Source organism: Trichosurus vulpecula, chromosome 4 (assembly GCF_011100635.1).
Source record: "Trichosurus vulpecula isolate mTriVul1 chromosome 4, mTriVul1.pri, whole genome shotgun sequence".
NCBI classification, from domain to species: Eukaryota; Metazoa; Chordata; class Mammalia; order Diprotodontia; family Phalangeridae; genus Trichosurus; species Trichosurus vulpecula.
In genome coordinates this window covers 266,316,972-266,322,971 of record NC_050576.1, presented here as the reverse complement: position 1 = coordinate 266,322,971, position 6,000 = coordinate 266,316,972, and positions in this window count along the sequence as shown.

Sequence of the window (6,000 nt, the reverse complement as noted above, 5' to 3'; positions counted from 1 at the left end):
TCTAAGGTCCCTCCCAGCCCTAAATTGATGATTTTGTTAGTGACCTTCCATTGGCTTCTTGAGACGGAAATAGGTGAAGCACAGATCACTTTATCTCTCTACTTTTCGATAGCTATCGTGGCTCTTACTGCACTGAACTGATGCCCCTCTCCCCACCAAGAGTCTTTGAAAACACTGGCAGGGCTAGCTCTAGGTGAAATTCTTAAGTAGGTCAGTTTTAACTTAAGTGATTTTCTATTTCCTTTGCTGGGGATATTTTGCCCCAAATAGTTAGTGACACCACCCAGCTGTGTCCTCCTTAGGTCATATTATTGTAAGAAATGGGAGGAGGAGTTTTGTTTCCACAGAAGTAAAGGTGTGCTTCCCTGCCCTCCCCCACCCCAGCTTTAGCAGAGACCAGGCCTCAAGGTCGGTCAGGTGAGAGGTCAGAGGCTTGTACTCATGTGCATACTTTTTGAGAAGGCAGTCTGGGGAATTAGAGAGGCCAAACCCACTTGAACCTGTTCAAGCTTATCTAGGGTCTGGTCTTGGTCAAGAATCCAGGCCTACTGATTTGCATCATTTGCATATGTTAAAGAGGGAAAGTAGGGGAAGTAAAAGAATATAGTTTAATCCTAAACTAAGACAAGGAAAATCTAATTAACTTCACTTTTGCTTCTGTATCCTTATTACCCTATTTATATAAACTGTATAACCTAGGAAAACTATGTAAAAAACAAAGATTGTAAACTAACCATGACTCTAGCAGGAGTGGAGGGAATGGTTACCCCTGCTCCTGCAGCTGTATCAGTGTGAGTGTTCCCGCGAGCACTACACCCGCTCTCCCGGGGAGCGTAATAAAATGCCTTCCTCTGCCCACTCTGGTCCTGAATTCTTTGGGTGTGAATGGGCAAATCACATGGATTTTCCTAAGGTCAAGTGAAGGGAAGCAACAGGCAGCGGAAGCTCGCCAGGCTTACTCCTGGATCTTGTCTTGGGGTGTCCTGTGATCCCCACTGTGGTGTTAAGAAGGCTACCACTCTGGATTCCCTTGGGGAACCCTGTGGTCTGCATGGCCTTCTTAAGGGGACATCACATGGGACTTCCGGCCCTGTCTCGGGAGCCTTGTGATCTTACTGCCATCCTAAGGGGCCATCACTTGGGTCTTCCTTAGGGTCTGACCCCTAGGAGGCCCTGTGATCCCCACAGATTAAGGGATGGCTACCACTTGGTCTTCCTCTGGGAGTCCTGTGGTCTGTACAGCCTTCCCTAGGGATTATCACAGGGTTCTTCTTCAGGACTTTGGCCCTGCCTAGGAAGTCCAGTGATCGCCAAAACCATGTTTCTCACATTATCATCATCATCATTATCATCATCTTCAACTACAGTAACAAACACTCAAGTGCTTGCCGTGTGCCAGGCACTGTGCTAAGTATTTCTTGCTGGACCTCACACATGGCATTAGCTATGCCTTTCCACTGGCCATCCGCCATGCCTGGAATGCTCTCTCTTCTGACCCCTACTCCCTGACTTCCTTCAAGTCTCAACTCAAAGAGTTGATATACACGGAACTTAGGAATTTGAATATTACTCTACCTGAATTGGACGAGTAGGACCTCCACTTCCGTTGTTGTTACCGAGTCATCCGAAAATAGAGTATAATAGAAAGAGCATTGGATCCAGAGTCAGAATACTTAAGGTCAGAATTGTAAGAGTTCTTTACTCTTTCCTGATAGTGCCTTCCCTATGAGACTCCTTCCCATCTACTGTATATATAGGCAGGGGTACACTGTTAAATGTTTAACAACTGGCTCTCTGAGGGGAAAAATGTAGGTATGGCAGGAAAAAAGGGGCAAAAACTGGTCCCTGACCTCAGGCAATTCACATTCTGACTAGGGAGACAACATGTGAACAACCATATCCATACCCTGTACAGTGATGTGCTAATTGTTTTGTCGGGTGTGAGCATTTGCAGCTCAGAAATCAGCAAACACTATATAAATCAAGGACTTTTTTTTAATGTTTTGTTGATTGTTTAGACTTAAGCAAGTGATGGAGAAATGTGAATATTTCAGACTAAACTTGAAAGTGTGCCATACTACACTTCTTTTCCCCTCACAGAGTCAGTTGTTAAACATTTAACAGCATATCCCTTCCTCTATATACAGTAGATGGGAGGGAATCTATAGGGAAGGCACTAGCAGTGGGAAGGAGCAAGTGAGAAAGGACTCTTGCAGAAGTTGGGATCTGAGCTGAGACTTGAAGCAAGTCAGGGGTTAGAGGTCAAGAGAGAGCATTAAAGGCATGGGGGATGGCCAGTGGAAAGGCATGGCTAGTGTCATGTGTGAGGTCCAGCAGGAAGGCCATTGTTGCTGGATCGTGGAGCATGAGGAGTGGCTTCAAGCATGAGAAGACTCAAATTTAGATAGGGACCAGGATCTGAAGGGCTTTCACAGACCAACAGATGATTTTCTATATGATCCTGGAGGTGACAAGAAGCCCCTGGAATTTTCTGAATAGGAAGGTGACAGGGTCAGACCTTCACTTTAGGAATATCACTTTGGCAACTAATTCAGTAGAATGAGGAAAGACTTGAGGCAGAAATACAGACCAGAAGCCTATTGCAATAGCACAGGTATGAGGTGATGAGTGCTTGACTGGGCTGTTGACCAAGTGAGTGGGGAGAGGGGGTTGTATGCAAAAGATGTGAAGATAGAAATGGTGAGACTTGGCAACAGATCGAATAAGTGGGATGAGAGAGACTGAAGAGTTGAGGCTGATACCTAGACTGTGAGCCTGTGTAACTGGAAGATATGGATGCCCTCCATGGTAATACTAAAGATGGGAATAAGGGCAAGTTTGGAGAGTGAAAAGATAATGAGTTTTATCTGGACATGTTGAGTTTGAAACATGTACAGGTGTAGTGGTAATCAGGGTGAGGCTTTTTGCTGTTCTCTTAAGTGCCTTTAATGATTCTGGCCTTTCTTTGAATGGGGCAGGTAAAGCGGGATCTTGTCTTGGAATGTTTCTCAGCACTAAGACAATTGGGAGTCATTGACTGGAAACCCTGTATATGGTGGTACTAGGGATTAACTAACTTTCCCACACTCTGAATGGGACTTTTCACTGTTCTTTGTTTGAGTGCTTTTTAGCGCTGAGGTAATCAAGTGCCCCAGGGCTCTGAGACTGGTATATAAGATCCGAGGCTGGTGTTTGACTTTTGGGGATATACTCATTGAAAGAATATGAGTGATGAGACTTCGGGCAAGCTATTGAAAACCCCCTCCCCCCACCCCGGCTTTGATAACCCAGACAGATATTGATGCTTCTCTATGAATTGTGATTTGAATCAGACAAGATCTGTCTGTTGATGTTTGTAATTTCTATTTGTGTTTGCCCTTAAGTTCAGGAGGCTGATCTTTTCCCCCTGAACTAAGTGATTGGTGTATGTATGTTTGATTAAAATGAGATTGTTAACCCTTTAAAGTTGCTTTCCTTAGAAAAGCAGATCAAAGAACCTGTGTTGGCGGCCTTCTGTGTGCTGGTTGTTGTTGGTTTTACACAGCCACAGTAGCATCTAGCCAGATTGTTGCCACAACGGGACATCTAGTTTGTTCAATAGCCAGTTGGTATTATGAGAGTAGTCAGGAGAGGATTTAGGACTGGATAAAAATGACTGAGGATTATCTTCATAGAGATGATAATTGAATACCTGGAGCTGTTGAGACCACTAAGTGAGATCATATGAAAGGAAAAAGAGAAGAGAGTACAGGAAAGAGCCTTGGCCAACACCCCAGGGTATTGAGCTTAAACTGATTGAAGATCCAGCAAGGGATACTGAAAAGACAGGTAGGAGGAAAACCAGGAGATGGCTATGCCATGAGAGACCCTAGGAAGACAGACTATCATAGAGCAAGATGGGTGTCAAACTGGATGGGCAAGCCTCATCAGTGGCCCAAATCAGAACAAAATGGAATAGGGGAACTGTTTAACAAACTAAATAAAAACTACAATGCAATAAAGTTAATTTTTGGTTTTCTAGGTCAATATGCAGCCTTTGATACCACTGACCACTGACTGTCGAAGCTGAAGAGAGGTCAAGAAGTATGAGGCATAGAGGAAAAAAAAACATTAGATTCGGTAATTAAATTATTGGTGACTTTGGAGGAAACAATTTCAGCTGAATAATGAGTTCAGAAGGCAAATTACAGATTTAGAAGAGAATGAGAGGACTAAAAGCAAAGGTACCTATCATAAACATATCATAAACTGCTTTCTTAAAGAGATTAGCCAAGAAGGGAAGGTGAGATAGCTAGAGGGGATGGTTGAATCAAATTTCTTCTTTTCTCTTAGGCAAATTTGTAGGCATCTGGAAAACAGCCAGTAGTAGGGACTTTAGATTTGTCTATTCACTCTTCAATTATTAGAATTTACTGTTCATATACCTATTTTCAAAAGGGGTCCTTTGAAGAACTATCCTGTCCCAAAAGAGCCAATAAACTAAGTCAAATTAAACTGTTAATAATGGGTAATGGCTCAATATCAGCTGTCCTAGGCTTTGTTTCTATTTGAGCAGGCTATAATATAACAATTCTCTAAAAGTGGGAGTAAAAGACTCTTCCACAAGCTGAGGGAGGTGGTATTTCAGTGCTTACATCAGAGCATACTAGTGACTGCCCCTTCCACCTATGAATTGGAATGGACTCCTAGGCTGAGGACTTGTAGTAAGAATCTTGTGCCAGGTATCACCGAATCCCCGAGTTGGAAGAGATCTCAAAAGCCAGCTGACTCAAAAAGTATTTGCCCAAGAAACCTGACAAGTCATAATCCATCCTTCACTTAAAAATCTTTATTAATGGAGAGCCTACTACCTCCCCAAGCAGGCTCACCCCACTTTCAAATAACAGCTAAGTGACATAGTGGATAGAATGCTGGATCTGATCAGGAAGACTCACATTCCTGAGTTCAAATCTGGCCTCAGACACTTGTTGACTTTATGAGGCTAGGCAGATCACTTCACCTTTTTTGCCTCAGTTTTCTCATCTGTAAAATGAGCTAGAGAAGGAAATGATAAACTATTCCAGTATCTTTGCCAAGAAAACACCAAAATGGTGTCATGAAGAGTCAGACATGACTGAAATGACTAAACAATAAACAATAACAAAAAATTTTGTACCTATCTTTTTTCCCTAAGGGAAGAATATTTGGATCTTATCAGCTTGTAGGGATCAATCATCAACCAAAAAACATTTATTATATATCATAGGCTAGACTCTGCTAAGTATTGGGGATAAAAAGACAAATGCAAAGCCGTCCCTGCCTTCAAGATTACTTTCTCTTTGGTTTTGAAGAGAACCAATGTCATCATAGGATGATGTCTTGATTTGCACATGAATTGGATCTAAGTAAGGCCCAGTTGCACAAAGTTGTCATTCTCACTCTCTCTTCTAGAGTTATCAAAGTCTAGTGGCAAGACAAAAGTGAAGTCCTCCTCCTTCTCCTCCTGCTCCTCCTCCTCCTCCCTCTGGCAATGGCCTGGGATGCAGTGGATGACCTTGGTGTCTTCTATGTTTAACCAAGTTCTAAGCTCTCTATAGAGCCTGCTTCAGCCACCTTCATGACCACTGGAACAAATTCTCTCTGCCCATTCTGCCACATGCTTGGGGTAGACATTCCTCTAACACATGATGAGGTCAATTACCATTAATTACCCTCAACCTGATTCAATCCATCTGCCAAGATGGTTTTACTAGTGTATGGCTGCTGCATGTGCTAGAGCTTCTTGGAGCCACAGGTGAGATGATGGATGAAAGATGGACACCAAAAGCAGATGAGCCGACCTGGAAAGGGCTTGGCAAGCCCTCACACCAGAGGTGCTAGTCCTACCTGAACACCACTAACCCTCTAGATACATATAAAACATATATGAAATAGATAAAAGGTAACCTTAGAACCTTTTAGCTCCTAAGAGGAAAGGTACTTCACAAATGCAAAAAAAAAATTAAATTAATAATGGAACCC